This window comes from Zosterops lateralis, assembly GCF_965231275.1.
Source record: "Zosterops lateralis genome assembly, chromosome: 5".
In the NCBI taxonomy this organism is placed as follows: Eukaryota; Metazoa; Chordata; class Aves; order Passeriformes; family Zosteropidae; genus Zosterops; species Zosterops lateralis.
This window is the reverse complement of record NC_139766.1, coordinates 57,532,133-57,553,821: the sequence shown is the minus strand read 5'-3', so window position 1 is coordinate 57,553,821 and position 21,689 is coordinate 57,532,133. Positions and strand designations below refer to the sequence as shown.

Below are 21,689 nucleotides of genomic sequence, written 5' to 3'. Positions count from 1 at the left end.
GAAGCCTGGGCATTAAGTAACAATAAGGTCCAGTTTTGGTGCATTTAACCACCATAAATTTTGTTTTCGATAACTAAATTACTGGTTTGATGTTTTTTAATAGTCACAGTGTGCAGAGGAAAAGAAAAAATAGAGAGGGATGGCCACAAGATGTAATGAGAGTCAATGCCATTGACACCTTGCTAGAGCCTTTTAGAATTAATGTCTATTTCTGATGTCCTTCTGGAAGGAGAAGGATTATAGAGAATCATTGTGGGCAAAGTATCAAACAGCAGTTGAAAAGGCTGTGATAAATCTAAGCTTTTCTAATGTAACTTCTGAAATTCACTGAACTGAACTTGTAATGTATCTTTAAAGAAAGTCTCAGGTTTTAAACACTCAAAACAAGCCGAGGGAAAAAATACAAGAAAGGTAAACCATGCACACTTTATTTGCACTCTGGAAGGCCCTGAGGTTCAGACTTCTACATGGGCAAACTAAGTAAGTATAATTGGCAGTTGTTCTGTAACATAGCCTCACACTATATGAACCAGTTTTGTCTGGTTCACTGGGGTCAGATGTTTGAGTTCATGTTTTGCAAGGAAATCTTCTCTAGCTGACTGCAGAAGTTTCATTCCCCTGGACCTCATTTCTGCAAAGTGCTGTTTTCAGATTTCTGTCTGATTGGCACCCTAGTCAGGGTCCTGAGAACTCTCTTTCATGTGATCTTTCTCATCTTCCTTCTTTTTTTTTTTCTTTTTTTTTTTTTTTTTTTTAACTACATTTTGCTTGAATATTTGCCTCTTTTCTCCTTTGTGACACAGGTGGCTGCCTCTTTCTTCTCCTGTTCAGAGTTTGGGCACTGGCTTCAGTGACAGCACAGGGAGAACAGCAGAGCCAGTCCCCTGCCTCTCAGTTTTGGCTTCATGTTATAGCAGGCATCCTCTGCCAGGGAAAAGAACAGCAAGGAAAGGCCTTGCCCAGCTCCTTGACCTGGCATATGTTGAATCCTCAAAGTATATACCTGCTGAATTTTAACAAGGCTTTGTTAGGAAGAGATTTGAGAGTCTTGCAGGAGCAGGCTGTTTTGATAGTTGCATCTCTCACATCTTTATTATCTTGGTGCAGAAAATCAGATCCTACTCTTCAGCATGGAGATATTAGTAATTCTCTCAAAAAAACAGGGGGGAAGAAAGCTGTATTTTTTTTCCTTCTCTAAATGACATTGTAAGTTTGAATTTTCCCATTCAAAATGAACTACCAATTTCAAGTAGATTCTTAATGGAAAGCATTGTGTAGCCTTAATTATCATCACCTTTCCCCTGGAACCTGTAAAAATATTCTTGGACTAATCACTTTGGAGGAAGGGGGGTTGTTCAAGGAAAAGCAATGAAAACCTTTGCCACTCTTTGCTAGGAATATTTAGAGAAGTGACTCAGTCTACACCAACGTAGCAGGCAGTAAGCAAGAATTCTGAAATAATGCTTGGTTTTCTGTCCTAGTTTAAACAGAACAGATGACTGGGGATTCAAGCATCATAAAGTCACCCGAGGACATTTTCCTATCGGTGCATGAGGGGAAGGTAGAGCCAATAGAAATCTGTTTGGGTCTAAATTTTAACAGCAGTGTTTGGAGAGTCAGTCCTTGAAATGCCTCTGCTCCTCCTTCAGTGACTGCTTAGGGAAGGTGAGCAGTTCAAGAGGACTCAGAACTTGACAGTAAATTTTATATAATATAAGAACATACTAATGTATCAATTGCAGTGTACAATATTTTATTGTATATTAAAGAAGTTCCTTTTCAAATGAAAAAGAAATTCCAGACAACATATGTGTTTCAGCTTTGTGACAAGAATCAACCCTTGATTCCTTGTGAACTTTTTGTTGAGGGGTCCCTTTGCCCTTTGCCTTCAGGCTGTGTGTGCCAGAGTTCTCCAAAGAAGAACTGGATTCATGGAATTCCAGTCAAAAACTTGCCCTACTCTGAATATTTCTGCTCTGATTTGTAGTTTTTATTTCTCACTGAGATGCTGATGAGGTAAACAATCTGTAAGTAGCCCAAATTAGTATTTGTCATATCTTGATCCAAATTAGAGTACAGAGAACTGAGCTGTCTTTACTCTCTCTGAAAGGTTTTAATTATTTAGTACAGACAGTGAGAAATGTGTGTAATTAATTACCATGTGCATTCTATGGCCAGTTTTTAAAACCAGCCAAATGAAAAAACCTTATCCGATAAATTTGCTTTCCCATTTAGTGCACAGTCTGTGTGATTAATTACAGAATTTTTTTAAAAAAGGGAAAACGCTTCCTAAAAACCTTGTCTAATGGAAAGTGTTTCTGTCACTTTTGCCATACATATATTGCAGGCCCATAGTTCTGGATTTCACATATTATGGTTAGACAAATCTAACATGCAAGTAGTTAGGTTATTGTAAAATATTGTTTGGTGTTCACTTTTGAGATTCTTCTAGTTGTTTATGGAAAATTTCATTAATTTTGTCATTCATTTAGTGTTTTATTGCTTGTTTAGAGCTTTCATGAAAGACTAGGTCTTACCAGAAATCAAAGACCAGATGTATTATAATCATCACACTGAGTAATACCAGGTTTCTTCCTGTTATATTCCACTTTAATTAAGATTTCTTGGAAGAGTGTGTGGGAAAAGTTCTGCATGCATGTTTATCTGTTAAAAATCCAAATCCAAGCTGAATTACCATGGCTTTGGCCATGTTCAGCTGAATCTCAAGAACAGCAACACTGCCAAATCTAAAATTTAGATAAGAAAGAAGCAGGAAATGGGAGTAAGAGGGCAGTAGCAGCATACAATAACTAGTTAAAGCTATCAAACATGCAATCTCTTCAAGAAGTTATTTACCTCTAAAACAGTGTTCTTCTCAGAGTAATATCACTTGGACAGGGGGGGCTCATAGCTTCCTGTCTGTGGTCCCAGCAATGTACAGACTGTCCAAAGGTTGGAAGGGGCACAGAAAGGAGAAGCAACCAGCTGCTCTTCCAAAAATGTGGTTTTGTAATAGAAGATTCTGCATTTCTTCAGGAGAAAGATGATGGAGTGTCAGGCTACAGCTCTGGTTGGCTTATGTAGGAAGCAGGTAACAGACACTTCTAGGTTTACCTTTGCTCTCATTTTAGACTCCCTTGATCCCTTCATAAACCTAGTTCTTTTTGTAGGAATGCTTCCTGCTTAGATAATCATCTTTTCTTGTCCAGCACCCCAGTTTCAGTTTTGTTCCATAAATTCCATCTCTTGGAATGCTGTGCAGGCTCAGGGCCAATCACCATCTCTGGGGTCCAGCCTGGTGCTTTTTATGTACATGACATGAGAGAATCTGGCATTTAATCTCCATTTTCTCATTTCCCATTTATCATTATTATTATGTATTCATAAGGTGACCTGGAACATTCTGTTACACAATTGTGCTTTTTCAAATAGTTATGGTCCTATTCAACTTCAGCCACTGGATCTGAAATTTTCTATCTCAGGTTCTTTAGGGAAAGAACTTAGAATCTTATTGGAGACCAAAATAGAAGGAGAGATGTAATTGTGTGTCATTGTGTCCTATCCCATTCCCCCCCTCCCCATATTTTATAGCCATCATTTGAGGATCTATTTTCAATGTAGGGGGAGTTTCTCCCTTCAGTCTGCTGCTGTTTTCTTTTTCCAGTGAGCACTTCCCTGTTTCTTGCTCTCTTGCAGTAACGTCTTGGTGTATGGTATTTTGATAGAATTCTTTTGACAGTGCCCTTTCCAAGCTCAGCTGAGGGAGTTAGTTTTGGTAGTAGTTTCTAGCTGTTGCTTTCTGTGGCAGCTCAGGTTTGGTGAGTGAGATTTCATAAGTGTGTCCTTATCATTACAGCAGCCACCGGTAACCTTTCACTGGCATAGCTGGCAGCAACAAGTTCTTTCTCAGTGTTTACTTACAGTGCAAGTTCTCGTAGCTGTTTGCAGTGGAGTGGTCAGGGGAGTTTCCATTTGGATTATTAGGTACCTATTATGTATTTCCTACTTTGATGGTGTTATCTGCAGTCAGCTGGAACTACACCCACTAATGAAGCCAGCAGCATTATATTGCTATCTTGTTCTCTGGATCATCCAGAGATAAATCTGGGAGATAATTTTGGGAACTTGTATTCTTAAGTCTCTACTATAATTTGTATGAATAGGAAGCACATATTTATAAGGAAGTTAATGCAAAGGAAATGTTAGAGTCCTCCCAAAGTGAACAGCCAACTCCACAGTTAGCTCCTAATGCTGGAACAGTTAAAGCAGTTTCTGCAGCCCTGGGACTTGGTGGTGCTGCTGTTGTACTGTGGTTCTAAACATACCCCGAATGCCAAAACCACTGGGTGCTGCTTTGGCTGTGCATCTACAGCGCTGTTCCTGTGCCCTGCTCTGGGCTAATTTCCCTTCCAGCTTGTCTCCTCTCCCCAGCTTGCATGTTGCCACATGTGTATTGTCTTCCAGCAGTGGGAAAAGCACCTGGCTTTTCTCCTCTGTTGGAGATACTCCTAATGCCTCAGGAAGGTGCTAGAGCAAGTTTCTACCTCTTCAGAGTCTTGTGATTCCAGGCAAGGCTTAGCCAAGATTTCAAGTCCCTTAGACCAGAGAGGTCAGTGGGTGGGAAGGGAATCGCTGTTCCCTCTCTCTTCTGTCAAGGGGTGGAATAGTTTGGTATATGACCCAGCCTCCTTGTTAGGTTATCTGTTAATGAGGCAGAAGATGCCTCTGTGTGTGGTACTCAGGAATTTCATTTTTTGTTCTGTGAAACTATTGTGTAGTACATGTATAAGAAATCTTCCTTTTCTGCCCCTTTTGTTCATCATATGCGTTTCCTGACATATCATCAGCTTTAATTTCATGCTACATCCTCCCCATTGACTGCATATTTCCTTATACTTGTGAGAACATTGTAATGTTTGAGGCTTCTTATTCCTCATTTCAGTTTAGCTGAACTCAATCCCCGTGCCCAGAGGAAATGCACAGATTCCTGTTCTTTCCCCTCACACCAAGAGCTAGCAGGTACCCTTTGCTCCTAGAGAAAGATAGACTAAAAAGGCATCAGCTAATTATTATCAGCAGTAGATCAGGGAGATACACCTGGCTTTTATATATATATATATATTTTTTTTTTTTTTTTCACTCTGCAGCCCCACTCCAGTCAGCATTTTCAGATTTGAGGAACTTGTTTAGATTACTAAAACGCTGAAATTACGAAGGTGTAATCTGATCACACAGTCATGTATTTTATAAAACCCTCTTGTAGGATCATCTAGTTAATGGTTTGTGTCTTGGATGAACTGAAAAGTCTAATGAAAATATATAATTCCTGTCAAAATAATGTTGGGTTTTATATTAATTTTGCAAAAATCATTCCTGAATGCTCCAAAGTTGGTGATTTTTTTAATTTAAATCCCTTTATAACTCATTCATAACTGTTGACAGCAGAGCATCTACAGAATACAAAGGAATCAGCACAGAAATGTTTTCAACTTCCAGCAAACTGCCTCGTGGTAGTGTTGTAAATAGAAGGTGGAAGGGTCCAGAGTAGATTGTTGTGGAATGTTTTTAATACGTGTTTGGTTTTGTTTGGTTTGGGTTTTAGCTCATGTAGTTTAACCAAGACTAGTATGGTTTCTGTTCTAAGTTTATTTCTGGTAAATGGCTGTTACATTGAAAACCTCAGGAAAGCAAATAAAAATTGCTAAACTGGCACTGTGGCAGAGGCATTGTTGGCTGGTTTTGAAGTGCTCAAAGTAGCATCAGGCAGAGGCAAGGAGCTACAACAATGTCTGATTCTCAAAGATCCATGAAATTATTCTGAAAGTCCACAAGAATCTGCTTTGACAATGTAGATTATAACTGGTTAGAATATTTATGCCGTTTGCACTTTTTAAAGTCAAATGTTTTTTGCTTTAAAAGCTTATAATTGACAAGCAAAGAGTGAGAGAAAGATGCACTTGAATGTCTTTCAATTTTAAAGTGGGAGAAAGCTAATATAGAGGTGCTAAGTCCCCTATGACATCATAGTCCTTTGTTCAAAATTATATTTGAACCTAATTTTTCTTTAAAATGGCCTCTTCTCATAGGGTGTTTTGCTTTAAATCAGAGTCCTGTTGTATTTGAGTGTGCAATAGCAAAGCTTATAAATAATGTTCATTACCTTACTGACATTTACTATTCTGCATATTACTAATTCTCTTTTCACACTCCTTTTTGCTGCTTGGGTTCATGCTGACATAGGAAATGCAGCAATGCTGGCTGCACAGTTCAAGACTCTCTGCCTTCTGGACACTGCTGAACTAGTGTATTCTGAGTGTTGATGGATAGTCTTCCCTCAGCATCATCCTGAATAAAGCTCTCTCTTGCTTTCCTGCTGCGTGGTTGCCTCAGGGAGAAGACTGCTCCCTATGTCACCTTTCTCTGTAAAAATTTGCTGCCACAATGGTGTTATCAGCAAATGTGTAGACAATCACTTTAAACTTAGTTTGACATTCCTGTTACACAGATGCACATTATTTACCATGTGAACACACTTTTTCAATTTATTTTTAAAGTGAGTTAGCACCTATCAGACCACTATGATGCTGTTTATTTTCTCTCTTGTGCAGTGCAAGCAGCCTGAGATGTGCTGCCAGGTACAGGGATTTTGCTTTTGCTTCTGTAGGATTGTTGAACACTTCCAGGGATTTCTATCTAGTAGATCAAAAGTCAGTAAAATATTTTTCTGGCTAAAAGGGATTGAAATCACTTTTTGGTGATGCTTGACAAGGGAACATTGCATACATCAAAGCTCTGCCTCCCGAGTATGTTGGTCTGTGTGATAGTGCACGTAATATGCACACCCACACATAATTATATGCAAATATAGATATGCAGGAATTGGTACATTTTAGTTTTTCACATTGCTGATTAATTACATGACTTAATGAAGTGAGTTACTTAAAATGGCCTACAAACCTTGCAAATATTTTTCTAAGACAGGAAACTGGGTTTAGAGTGCTTTATTTGTGTATCACTGTGGTTTCTGATTGGCTATTAAAAGGTAATTAAAATACTTGAGACTTTCATGTCCTGTGTTGCCCTGCAGGTTTATTATCTTCATGTGATAATCCTTGTTTGTAGATGAAGATTTTGATAGGATAGAAGCTCTTGGAAAATGTGGTCATTTCATATAATGTGATCAATCTCTTGTTTTTGGTTTGCAGGGAAACTTGAGTGCAGTTACATTTTTCAAATCAGACACATTTTCTCATATTCACATCAAGAGTATTCACTGGCAAGAGAGTGCTGAGCACCATAGTCTAGAAAAGTATTTGTAGGCTTAGCTGACTTTTTAAAAAGCATTTTGTGACAGATGTATCTCAAATTTTATGTTTTCTGTCCCAAAGGCAATCATTCTTCCTGCTATCACAAAGAATCTTCTTTTGTGCAGCATAATAGGGATAACAAAACTCATTTCAATCTCAATTTAATTCCAATGTAAAAAACTTGCAATGATGTGGCAATGAACTTGAACTCAGTACAGATTACCTCCTGCATGCTTATACAGATGCTCAAACACAGGACAGATATTTTCCAGACGTGATTCTATTCTGAGGGTGTTTCTCTCTCGCAGATTAAATCCTGAAATTTTCTGTTTTGCTTGTTGTTACAGTTAATACTGTAACACCATTTGGAGTTCGTCTCCTAGGTTTGAATTAGACCTACATAAATACATACCCAAAAGAAGAAAAGATTATCATCATGATTATCAGGATGAGATAAATAATGAGTTGGTAAGGTAATGAGTTGCAAATAATGAGTTGGTAAGATAAAGTGACTGATCCTCTGAAACAGAGAATGATCAGACCAATCAAAACCATTTGGAAAGCAAAACTCAAATATGTTTCATAGTCCCAGCTGTACAGTCCAGTGAGTACTGTGCTGATAAACAACCACTATCTCCCTCAGTGCTTTGAATGTGGATGTGTATGTCTTTTCCAAAATACTGGCTTATTTGTAATAATTATTACACTTATGTAATTATTACTGTAATACTTATTACACACATGGACAAACAGCCTTTACCTGAAATAAAACTGGAATAGCTCTAGCAAAGTCAACAGAATGACACCAGCAAACACTGGCTAAAAATTTTGCTGTCAGAGGTCTCTGGTGAGCCTTGTCCCATGCCCTGCTCCAAGCAGCTGCAGCAGCTGTATGCCAAGTAGGGAAGGGAATGCAGATCTTTGATGCTGTCATCAGTCCTTTCTGGCCAGTCTGCTCTCCACTAACAGTCCACACCAAGAGTTAAATTAAAAAGCACCTTCTCCCCATGCCCTCAGCTTTTCAGGCACAGATGAGGTATCAATCCTCCCAAAATGTGGCTCTCTGTGGTGAGGACTTCACTGATCTCTATGCTAATGTGTAACCAGATGGAATAATGGGTCCACACTGGGTTAGGAAAAGTCTAAAGACCTCTTTTCAGACAGGACCAACACCTGGTATTACTGTGGGCTGCTTTATGCAAATACTACAGCTTCATTATTATTGCACTACAAAATGCATTAGGCATCCAATTTCCTTTGTAAATGAAGCAATGTATTACTTCAATAGCTACTTTTGAAGCTCTCTGCAACTTAAACCACAGATGTTAAAACTATTGGAATTAAATGAACCCCCTCTGAGTTGTAATCCTTGAATAGATATGGGATTTTTTTCATTATAAGGTTTATTAAATGAAATATATACTACAATGGAGTGGAAAAAGTCAAATGATCTTATGTGGCAAAAATAAAAACTTTAAGCTCACTATCCATACTCCAGTATGGAATGCCAAAAGAGAAATAAAAGACATTTTATTGTTAGTGTTCTGTACCACATCATGATAGCCCAAACCAAACAATTCCTTGCACATAAATATTTTGGTTGTTGTTTTATTTACACTATAGACAAAAATCAAAACTGTCCTTCAAAAATACTCTTTCATAAACTGAGCTTGGAAGTTTTAAGTTGTTACCCATCATGGTTGACTACATTTATGGTGCTGGAGAGAAAATCTGAGGCTTCTGAGGTTCATTTTTTAGGTGATGCAGTAGCAATGCAAATATGGACTGGAGATTATGAAGCTCTGTGAAGATGAGGGGAAAAAAACATTGGGCAAATGGCATTGGAGAAGTTATTTTCAAAGACCATTGAATTCAGTGCAACACTTATAATCAAGCTGTTTCTATCATAAAACTTTAGATACCTATTGTATGAATGCCTAGTTAAGGACACAAGTTCCCAGTACTCTCCTGGGAGGGATGGTTAGTAGCCTAATTTAGGGGCTCTGAATCATCCTGAGGATGTTCTGTAGATGTAGGGAAGCCTGGGCTGTTAAATTTGGCACCCAAAGACTCGCCACTCATAGTGAGGGAATGTTGTCCTTTAAAGGAGTTGGTTCAGATCTCAGAAGTGTATTCTGTAGTTATCATGGTAAGCAGTTGAAGGTAAAATAAAGGTAAGAGGACAAAACTTAGCACGAGGAAAATTTTGCTGACATCAGTACTTGCTGTGCTTTTAAACATATGATTATCACTAGACACTAATTTATTTATTATCATGAAGTCAAGGAAGCCAGAAGTTATTAAAAAGAAGAAATTGTGTAAGAAGCCAAATATGTTCAGTTGCTGTTTAAATTTAAGCTGCTACAACATATTGGCTGCTTCTTTTGCTTGCTTGCTCAATTCATATGATAAAATAACTACTACATGCTTTGAAAAAAGGGTAAAAGTCCACTTTGGTTACTTTCCTTGTTTACATAGAGAGCAGAAGCCATTAAGCAACATAGTTGTTAAAGATAAGGGAGTTACAGCTCCCTTGTCCTAAACTGTTGTTTATTTTCATAGGCAAACTTTATTGGATAAATCTTCTGGACAAAGTTGCTTTGGCTTACATAATTTTGGCAACATTATGAGTTCTGCAAATATTTAGCCATTTTGAGTAGATAGATGTGTAGAAGTTATACCTTTATACTGAAGAGTAGTTTTTCAGTATTTCATTAAATGTTGCTCTATTTTTTCTACCATTGTAATTTGATGTGTTTATTTTTGAAAAAGAACTTATGATCAGTGTTCGTTAGTAAAAATATGCAGTTAATCATTTGAATGAATGGGAGGGAGAGGAAGCTTTCTAAATGAAGTATGTTCTCTTTATGGAAGCAAGTGTTTGGTAGAGAACTCCTTCCTTGCCCTCAGGTTGTCTGTTGCTTCTTCAGTCATTAAATTATTCTGTACTCGAGAGAACGTTATTGGTCAAATATAAACCCATTATTTTTCCACTGAAATTTCCATTATCTGTGAGCAATTCCATCTTGGGGAGGATTATCATATTTTACATTTTCTACAGTGTTCTGCATATGTTTCATTACTGTGCACCATACCTGGGAAAATGTCATTTATTATTTCATGCACCAAAATACTCTGTCTGCATTGACGAGCATGCTTGTCTGACAAATGCAGCTGCTGGCCTGAACTCACATGTCTTTAGCTTTGTTTGAATCACATATCTGCCATCATTAACAATTCATGCAAGGAGAAAAACTAAAGGAAAGTAGTTCAGGGAATTAAGAGTGCTTGTTTTAACCAACTCTCACATTCTGAGAGTAGGAAGGATATTATGAACCACATGGTACATAAACAGTGCACAAGCCAACCCTGTCCCCTGTGTACATTAATGAGATAACAAGAGATGCCTGTAGCTCAGCAGAGATAATTTTTTAAAATTACTTTTGCTGTTTAATTGCAGCTTTTGTGTTTTATAGATTTTATTTAATCTGTCAGTAGCAGTGCATTAATAGCGTATTTAACAAACACAGAATTGAATACTAATAAAAAGAGACAAGCAGACTCCATTCCATGTGTATACCAGGCTCTGACAAGATGATGTGAACTAATAATAAGTTTTTAATAAAGGGTGATTGAGAATAAAGCTATAAGAATAGTTGAGATATTTTTTAAAAAGCAAAATTATTTAGTTACCAGAAGCCTGTAAGTGCTGTCCAACAGCCACAGAAGCTCAGGATTATCCAAAAAACAGGGACAGCATCAGCCTACTCTGACCTTTTTGGATTTTGGCTGCACTTTTTCATAGTCCACTGGCCATGAACAAGTGCTAGAGAGGACTGTGAGTGCTGACACCCCTCTCTCAGCTGGAAAGGTAATATCATTCCCAATGAGGTTAACCTGGGATGAGTTGCAATATAATTGAAGAGCATTAGCGTTTATTAGAAATTAAAAAGGAAGCAGAATTCCTTAAGGCCTGACATTACAGGCGTTTGGAGAGGCTGAAACGTTTCTCATTAACAACCTATGTGCTTTTTGGCTGCACTGTAGATTTTTCTGCATGAACACCTGGCCTCTGACTCGTATTTATTCAATCCAAACACCCAAAGCATGTGAATAAATGTTACTGATTTTCCTGGTGATTAAAGAAAACATGGCCAGAAACATGAGCAATACCAGGATTTAATGTGTCTCAGACCTGTGTTGAGAACTATATTCTTATAAAGAGAGTGTAAAATGGGAGGCACTGGCATTGCCCCCAGCACAACCTCAGTCAGTGTTGTCTAATATTTTGAAATTATTCAAAATACAGGTTTTTTCTGGAAAATTGGAGCAGCATTTGTCTAAAGTGAGAGCACCACAATATGATGATACACTGAAATGTTTCTTAAACCGTTTTCCTTCCAGTGTGCAAGATAAACAGTGCACATGATAGAGTGCATTTTTTTTTTTCTACTAAAAATGCACTGTAGACAAAGATAAATCTCCACTCTCCCAGTGAGAGATTTATACCCACTTGCTACCTTCTGTGTCCCATACAAGGGAGGGAGGGAAGGAAGGAAGGAAATACTCCAACATTGCTACTGGTTTGCTGCTTCTTCAGAGGAAAAGAATAATGGATGAATGTTTCTCACAAAATCTTGAATGTTTCCAATTTTTTTATATGTTTTGGATTTTTCATGGTAAAACAGCCTCTTTTCCCAATTGTAACTATTTAAAAATGGCATCCATTCCACTTACTTGTGATTGCAATTACCACCAAAAGGGGAAAGTCCCATTGCTGTTCAGCTTGGCAGTTGCATATGTGGTTTGGTGAACATGTGCTTGGGAACGTTCATGCTTAAAATATCTCAAAACCAGAGACTCCAAACTTTCAGGAATTGGCAGATTCTGTAGGTGGTCCCAAGGCATTGTGGTGAAAACTCTGGTAAGAATGTTTCCTCACTACTGATTGTGTGTTTGAGAGAACACAGTCTGCAACACAGGAAAGACTGACTTTATAAAAAATTAATATGTATCTGGTAGTTCAGTCCAGGTCAGGAAGTAAATTGCTATTTTTTTTCATCTGTCAGGGACTTAGCTCATGGTTAAGTGATGCTGACAGTGTAGTGAACTCCTCTTCTGCTCAGGGAGTCCTGAGCGTAGTTCATAGAGCTTATCCTGAGAGCTGCACGTTTGATCTTTGGCAAACTGACAATTACTGTGACTGCACTGAGCAAAACCATGTTCCTTCAGCTCTTTGTAGCAGTAAGAAAAACGTAGCATTATTATAGAGAGGAAGATATTTGCACCTGTGTTATAAATTATTTACTCCTTTCTGCCAGTAAAGATTTAGGAATGCAGAAGGTAAATATAAGGCTTATTGAATTTTTAGTCTTTAGTGATCTCTTATCTTCCAAAAGTCTTTTTCTTTTTTGATACTGGGGGAAAAACAGTATGGGTTTTCATCTCTTTGTTCTTCCTGTCAGTGCAGTGCTATTTTTTCTCAAAAAGTGAGTCTGTGCTAATATTGTCTTTGTGAGATACAATGAACTTCTTAACAAATCTGCAGTAGCATTCAAATAAAAATTTCCTTACAAATGCAACTTAGTAACCAAAGAGAAAAAGCTTGTATTCAATATATTGTTTAAAAGATTTCAGTTTCAGTTCTCCTCCTTGGTACTTGGGAAAGAAAACCGCTTCCTTCTGAAGAACAGGCTTCAAAACTTAGGCCATCTTCTAAAAAGATGCTGAAACGAAACAAGTAAGATGAAAGAATTGCATTCACTCCTAATTTCTCATAGAAGGGTTTATTCCTCTAAGTCTCCACATTGTATTTATTGGCAGAAAAGACAACAAATTCATTCAAGGTATTTAAATGAGATTTTTATCCAGCCTTGTCATTTTCCCTGAAGGAAGTACACAGAAAAAAGTAGTGTATTTCAGATTCAAATATAATTTTCTTTACATTTTACAAAGTTCTTTTAAAATCTACCCGCTAAAGAGAAGAGAAGGTGGTTTATTGGTAGTACTGTTGGGGTACAATTTTTAGGTTGCTACAGTCTGCATCCCAGACTATGCATTTTTAGATAGGTTATTTTGGTTAACTGCCTACCTAACCAAAGCAGGGCTACATTTTTTGTTTCTGGCAGCATCTAAACTCAGATTTAGGTGCTTCTTTTTTTGTTGTTTATTTTTTTGTTGTTTATTTTGGTTTTTTGGGTTTTTTTGTGATTGGGGAATCTATATGTGCACAAATTCCCCTTGTATAAATATACCCACAGACTGTATATGCTGTTCAAAGAACAGCTGGGATCAGCATAGGTCATATCTCAAAATGGTTTTGTGGTGTTTAAAAAATGTATCAGTATTAGTTGAAAGTTTTTAATGAACTGGCATTATTTAGCTGAAAGGGAAGAGCAGTTGGCTGTGGTTTATGACTCACACTTTGGTTAATCCCACGAAGAGGCTGTGAGTTGGTGTCATTAAAGAGAAGCAGTTGCATTTCTCCTTTCATATATCTCAAACTGAAGCTGCAGGCAGAAAAACCAGCAAGTCACAACATTCAAATTTAGAATTCCTGCTGTTCAGCACCCTCTTGCCTTTAAATACCCAAATTAGAGATGCAAGACAGGTTAAATGGTCTTCTTTTTACACCAGCAGTTCTCTGACCTTAATTTTGTCATCCTACCCATAGATTTGAACACCTAGAAATGAATGACAGGTTTTAAGCATCGTCTTTCACACATGTCTGTTAACTCATGTAGGAAGCCCTTTCTTGCCTCTTAAATCAGCTTTGTTACTTGTCCTCAGCATGGGAAAAAAGACTAAAAAAATCTTTGCCAAAAGAAAAGGGATGACTCACAAAGATTTATTTTCATGGTCAACAGAAAGTATTTAAACCTGATTAGACATATGAAAGAATTTATCAAGGATTTATGTTTCACTGTGCTATGTGAGCTAAATGTATAAACACATCTTCAGTAAAACTTTCTTACTGTCGCAGAAACAGTCTGGAAACCAGTGTGACTCACTAACCAATTATGGCAGAGCCATTACCTTATGGATGGGAAATGTTGTAGGTATTCAGAGCTTAACCCAAGGTAAAACCTGTGGGGTTTTGCTTGGTTGTTTTCCTACACAAAGATATAGACCACATTTGCTTTAGTTTTGATTGTACATTGGACTGAATTTCAAACCTTGCAAGAGAAGTTTGTCAGGAAAGATTTAGCAGTTTTGTCCTGAGAAATTCCCATATGTCTGTAATCCTAATACTTTATAGAAGAGTGTCTAGGAAGATTATTAGAACTGTATTTTTTGATAGAAAGAGAAATCTTTGTAGAATAGATGTGTAATACTGCAGAGCACTATTGGTAAATAGCAGAATGAAACAGCAAATCCTTTCCTTGGACTATAATAGAGGTGAAAATCATGTTTCAAAAACTTCTCAGCAGTCTTGACAGGTAAAGAAGAATCCCTTCTGCAAACCCATCACTTTTCAGTTCTGAAGCTAATCTCTCACACAGTCACCACAATGACGCTGCAAGACTTGAAGCCTCTGCCCACACTTGTAAATTGAAAACCACTGCAGGGTAGATTCTAGAACATGATCTCAGTCATTTTATACAGTGAAATTATTAAATGTTTCCTGATACAGTTTTTGGCAGATTTAGTGTACTCTTGAGCGGTTCCAGGGCAGTTTGGGAGTTGGCATGACCAAGGTACTGTTCCCATGTGGCGATATCTGGCCGTCCATTTTGGCAGATTAAGGGACACAGGCACAGAAAATCAACTTGGTTTTGCTGTTAAGCTGCTGAGGGTGGATTTAACCTGCTAATGTACGTGTCATAAATGCATCAGCGATAAAAACTGTGATTCTAACTGGAATTTTTTTCTTTGTTTCTTATGTTTTTGCTATAACAATTTTCTGGTGTTATTTTTTACCACACAGATACTCTAAATATTGAGGGAGAAACATTCTTGCAGGCTTTCTGTATCAGAACTCACAAAGGAAAATATTAATTCTTCTGCAATCAGCAGAGATTTCTGAAGTGCTGGGATTAACTCTGGTAGAGATGTATATTATCCAGCAGCATATGTTTTATGCATATTAGATATGAAGCTTGAAACTGCCCTTTTTTCATCTATTCTTTGGAGTTATTGCTATGTTAAAAGTAAACATAGACAAATAGTAGGGGTGTTGCTCTGTGGTGAACCAACAGTTTGGGAGATTTTCCATAGCCCAAAGCTGGAGTGAATTGTGCTCTTTTGTTGCCTGCAGTGCAGGGTGTCTTTCACTTGCCCCAGGAAATCCAAACACAGCTAAGCTGATAAAATAGGTAGGAAATTTACTCATTTATAATTATTTTCACTTCAAGGAGAACACATACACAACAGAGCAAAAGAGCAACTATGTAAATTGAGTTTTGACTTCAACATTCCTTCTGAAGGATCTTTGTCTCTCCATTTGCTCATGTAAGGCAACAGGGTTTTACTGGATATGGTTGTGTGGCTGTAAAACCAAATGTGTCCTTGCCTGTTATTAAATACTGCTGCAAGAGGGTTTCTTTAATAATCTTTTGCTCTGTACTGAACTGTTATGGCCTTTCCATAATAGTGCTTAAAATCTGTACCCTGTCCACAGCAGAGCCTCCAGTAGCTTGCTGTCTCTGACCACCTCCTCAAAACTGAATTTTTAGCTCTGGACAGACTGAAACCCCATAATAGTTTTGAGCTCAAAACCCCCAGTTATTTTATAATATCTGTTTTTCAAGATCTCGGTGTCTTGTCATCACGACTGCCCCATGAATCTACTGCTTGGTCCAACTCAGTGGTCAAGCCTCATGTTATATGATATGCCTTCCTTTTTATTTCCTAAATAAGGCATTAGAAAAGACACGTTATAACCAAACAAGGAGAGAAGAAAAGGGTAGGGAAATAGAGGATTGGCATCACAAGCAACAAAAGTAGGGAAAAACTTGCAAAAGGTAAAACAGGAAGAGGGGGTTTAGTGTGACAATTTGATAAACAGAGTTGATAAATAATCTGGGGGTTTTTTGGTGTATGTTTAAATAGCAGCCTCTCTAAATCACTGACTGAATTCCTCAGTATTCTTAGATCTGAGACTGCTCATCAGTTTCAGCAATGCTGGTTGTTTTGAACTGAGATTATAGGATTGCATCAGCAGCAAAAATTGATTTCTAGAATCTTCAACTTTATTTAGTGGCATGTAGATTTGAGGGAAAAAAATGTAAGTTATTGACAGCAATGTGCATCAGAAAAAGAATAATTGTAAATCATTGATATAGAAGATGTCTCTGCTGGTTCCCTTCCTATAGCTTCCATTTCAAAACAATGCTGCAGGACCACTTTTTTATTTTTAAAAACTGTTGGAGGTTTATTGTATCAAATTTATCTTTCAACATAAAATTTTGTTTCCCAATATTCCTTTATATGTTTTAGCTGAGTTCTGCTCTGATACCAAAATCCTTCAGGACTAGTCTGAGACCTATTTATTTCCTTCTGAATCATGTTTTATTCTTCTAGATGTGTTATGGTGCAGCAGCTTCATAAAGGCTAGGAGATGTTCACAAGGATCCCACCTTTTCTCTTTGAAAAAGTTGTCTGCCTTCTTAAACTGTAGTGCTGTACATTTATACAGGTGATTATTCTCTGAAGTGTTTCAGTCAATCCCAGTGACATATATAATGTAGAAATTAGGATGGTTTCATTCCAAAAACTTCTTTAGAGAAGCTGCTTCTGAATTTGACTGTCGTGAAATAAAAAGAATAAGTAAGTTATCAAAATTGTGTAAGACTTAGAACTGTTAGCAATCCTTTCTATTTGAAGAAATGTCTCTACTATTGTCAGATGGGATTCTAGAGAAACATCTTACTTTTGCTATTTTTCTGTGTCAGCAGTGGAGTTTGACAAGAAAAACACAGCAGGACCAGAAACTACTTGCTTGAATTTGTCTGCAAAAAAAAAAAAAAAAAGGGAAAGTTCCTTTACTGCACAAAAAAGTGCAGTAGACACAAAAAGACATGAATTCAAACTGTAGTCACCACCAGCACAATGGATCCCTGTTGATAGAAAGCTGCCTATTTATTCTAACCTTAAGAACTCCTGTAGAACAGTTCAGCATTTCCAGAGTCACTAATAACTGGAGCTGGAAAAGTTCTAAAAAGAGAAGCATACATCCCAAAGTGTGAAAATCATATCCTCCAAAATCCTTGCACAGGGACATCAGTGTGACTGATAATCAAAAGCCAAAATGTGCTCTCATGTGTGTGCTTGATTCTAAAAGGACTTGAGAGGCTTTTTCCTGACACCATTTTCATCATCTCTGCTTCACTGCTTTGAGGTTCAAACAATTTATCATCTGAATTTGAAAACAACAGAAAATACCTGCTGTTTTGCTTTTGTCTCATTTGATAAGCATGCAGCATTATCCCAATAGGAGTTTAAGATGATAAAACATCAAATGAGATAGAAGGCAGGCTGAAATGGTTATATTGTCATTAACTTACAGCACCCTTGGCTGTTACAATATATTTGTGCTGTGCTGTAAGTCTCAAATGAACGATTTGAGAGTAAATGAATAAAAATTGTATGATAAGTTAGTGGGGTGTTCATGACTCCAGATGTTACAAACTTAGAAGCTTTCCCTACTCCTCTTAAAATTGTTTGTGAAATAGAAACTTGTTGGTAATTTTGAGAGTCCTCTTCTTCCCTTTTGTGTTAAAGTACAGTTGGTGATGGAGGTATCATCTGAAACTACGGTTGTACCTTCACATCTTAGCATGTAGCACTCTGTTCTGGTTGTGCTGTCAGTCAAAATCCAAGCAAATCCAGCTGACAGGGCACTATCAGGATTCCTGCTGTTTGCAGTAAAACTTCTCCAGGGTTGGATGAGCCAGGGGAAGCAATGTCAGGGATGCTGACAGCTGGATGTAGGGCCTTGCTTTGTTTAATAGTCACTGCACAGGACACTTTTAGGTGTCTTGGAAGGTGCTGTCACTGCAGTGCATTGAAAAATACTGGCAGAGGCTAGCAAGGCATTTGACCCTGATCAAATATTCCTCTTAAATTAAAGCGTATTTAGTTATTCTGCTCAGCCTGTTCTTAGTTAGCTAATAATGGAGTTGGATCCTCTTGCTCTATTTTGAGGATGTCTTATTGAATCATGCATAGAATGATGTGACTAATTTGTGGAACAGAAGTCCCTGTGCATCAGCTGTTCACGGTCGTTTTCCTGGGGGGAAGATAGAACTTTTTATGTTAAAAGACACTGATAATTCTTTTCAGCATATCAAAGAACAAATGTACTGCAGGCTTTTCTATTGAAAAAAAAAGTAATAGAACAAATGGCTTTTATCTGTATTTTCATCATTATACCTGCATAAATCTCACTGATGCTAATGGGACTTGTAGCTATGTAGATAAAAGCCAGTCACACTGTTGAAATGTGGAGTCCAACAGAACAAGGCACAGCACAGAAGCAGGAGGGTTCATCCCTGTAGGGACAGCCTGCAAGAGTGTGGCTCAGTCTGCTGGAATAAACCATGTGATGTACCCCATCAATCTGATACAGTGGCTGTGCAAACTTACTGAATGTTCAACTTTTCTGTTGCCTAGATGGATCTCTCCAGAGAAAAAAAATTTGGTCTCTGCATCCACTCAGCTGTAGGAGTACATATGATGTCTGTGATGGAAGAGACACAGGGCAAACAAAAATCACCTGGACTCTGTGACTGGGAAGGAAGAGATGGGGCTGGGGGTTGAGCTAGAGCTACGAATTGTGGGCATAATGGGAGTAAAACCTGCAGGCTCACCTTGAAGAGTAGGAAGGGGGTGAGGGGACAAAAGGTCAAAGGGTCAAACCTGTGGGATGCTGTAGAGATTAAGGAAAAAAAAAAGGAAAACCAGCAAGCAGCAGGTTCTTAAAAGTATCTAGAAATACATGGTGAAGGACAACATTAACTTAGAGCAATACAGTTAGTCCTCACAGCCGATCACAAATAGTAATGTCACTGTGAACAGAAGAGGAAGGAAGTTCTGTGCGTGGACCCTAGGACAGAGGCATTAACTGAGGTGATCTGACAGAAACCCAGTATTACTGATTTCAGTGTTGACAAAGCCAATAAATCATGCAATTAGCTTCATTCCTTGATAGTTTCTGAGAGGATGTCTACACTACAGTTTGAGTTCTGCCCAAGTTCTAGTCATGGACACTTGAAATCTGTAGACCAAAAGCAGCAGGCACACTGCCACCAGCAATTGCTTTGACCTAGATGAAAATAGTAGGGATTTTTTTTTTCTTTTATTTTGCTCTTTGAAATAGTGTGTGTTGACCTCTTTCATAGTGTAACATACACATTGAATGTTCAAAGCGAAGAATAAGACTAAGAACTTATTGTGGAAGGCTTGTTCAAAAGAGAAATTGGACAAGGAATGGTTTTGATCAACCCTTGCCTAGGATTCCATCTGTAAAATGCAGCTCCTGCACCTCTCTTGCTATCTGAGGTTAAGAAATGCAGCATTACCCTTTAACACACAAATCAGAAAGGCAGGCTTTCTGTAAGGTAATGGGGCTGCTGCTGTCTTCAGAGTATCCTTTTCATCATACCTGGGGCTGTGTGACATTACCCTCATTGTCCCACAGCCTCTTTCTGTCTGCCAGCATTTTCTTTCTTGAAAAAACAAGCACACTTGTGACATGTGCTTCTGAAAAGGCACTGTATTGTCATCTAATATATTTGGATATTCTCAAGTCCACAGAAAAAAAAATGGCAAGTTATCTTTTCATCGCAGGATATTAATAGTAAATAGAAAAATAAAAATCTTACCGTCTTTACTGCCCAAAGGAAGTGTATAAACAAGACTCCTGAGTGTATGCAAGTAATCTTCAGAGGGATTGAAGAAGTGTGAGTAATTCTACTTATAGAAAATCTGCCAAGAGTACAGCAGGAAAGGTGACAGGGGAGGTATCCCTGTTGCTCTGGTGGGACAGTGAACAAAGAATTTAGAGTGATTCAGTAGAACTTTCTTGTAAGCAGATTAGTTCCAGCCTGTGTTGCTTGAAGATACTTCAGGTGATTTACTTAGAGGAATGTAAGTGCAAGTCTTTAAATAAAAACTGCTATTGACTTTGAAACTCAGTTACCAGCACTGATGAATTTTTGAAGTCAATTTACCATCATTTAATACTATTTTAGAATAGCTGTTAGTGTGTCGCCTTTTTATTTCTGCCAATAAACTTCATAATAGATACTGAAGCAGGACTGAAAAGCCGGTGAACACCGTGGAGACACTATTTTTTCAGTGTTGCGTTGTGACATACTCATGATCTTTTTTTCTTTGCTGCCTTAACTTTGTTTTAAGCTTCCTTATTTCATTTCTGTTCAGTGTGTGTGTTCATTTTAGTGGTAGTGTAGTTCATTGTGGAAGTTATTTCATGTTCACTTGTGAATACTACTCCAAGGCACCCAGCAGGATTAATATCTTAGTAGCCACCCAGTCATCATGCTTCCCATGCCAGCTGTAGAACACAAGAGTTTTATATTGGAAGTACTTAGATAAATTTATTTCCTCAAAATGGCTATGTACTTTCACTTTGTCAAAATACCTGCGTGTTGGCTTTCTTTGCTGCTTAACTGCTGTTCTATCTGTTCCTAACTTCCCCTGTCTAACAGCAGACAAACCCAGGGAGCACTGACTGAATCGGATGATCCCGAAACAGGCTGTCTAACTGATAACAAGCCAACTTCTCGACACTTCTATCCTGTCGCCTTGCTGCTTGTCAGCTCACACTTGCTGGTTGTGTGGCTTATTTTAAGTCTTGCTTTGCTATTAGCCAAATATCAATAAACTTCACTTGTGTTCCTTTCTTTTCTACAAACAGCAACAAACTAACTCTAGAAAAAAAGGAATTATGTTGTAATATTTCTACAGTCTCAGACCCCAAGGATTCATCTTTAAGATACCAATGTCTGAAATGTACTGTGTTTTCATTCTTTTTTTCTGAACTCTGAGAAGTATATTATGCATTGAGTGAATTGGTTTGCTCTTTCTGTTCATGGTAAAGCTTTCCCACCGTAATTAGCGCAAAGAAAGCCCACTTACAATGCTGTCACTGTATAGAAGTTGTGGAATCCTGAATGCTTGAACCCCTCTTTCCAGAGTAATTAGTCTGACAAACAAAAAATTATAAATGAATTTGCACAACACAAACTAACCCCTAGACAAATATGGCAGGGCAATGGTTTGTGAGACTTCTCTTTCGTTGTGTTTTTTTCATTGTTACTAGCTGATGGGATTGTTTTCGTTTAATAAATGATTATTACTTTGCTACAACTAACTCTTTTCTGTAGAGTAACTAAATGGAATAGAATAAGTTCTGTTTTG

At 37.8% G+C, this 21,689-nt stretch overlaps 1 protein-coding gene across 1 annotated transcript in view; it reads left to right on the top strand.

The window, feature by feature from the left end:
- Window positions 1–21,689, top strand: part of INPP4B (inositol polyphosphate-4-phosphatase type II B) — a 293,656-nt gene that overhangs the window by 266,131 nt on the left and 5,836 nt on the right.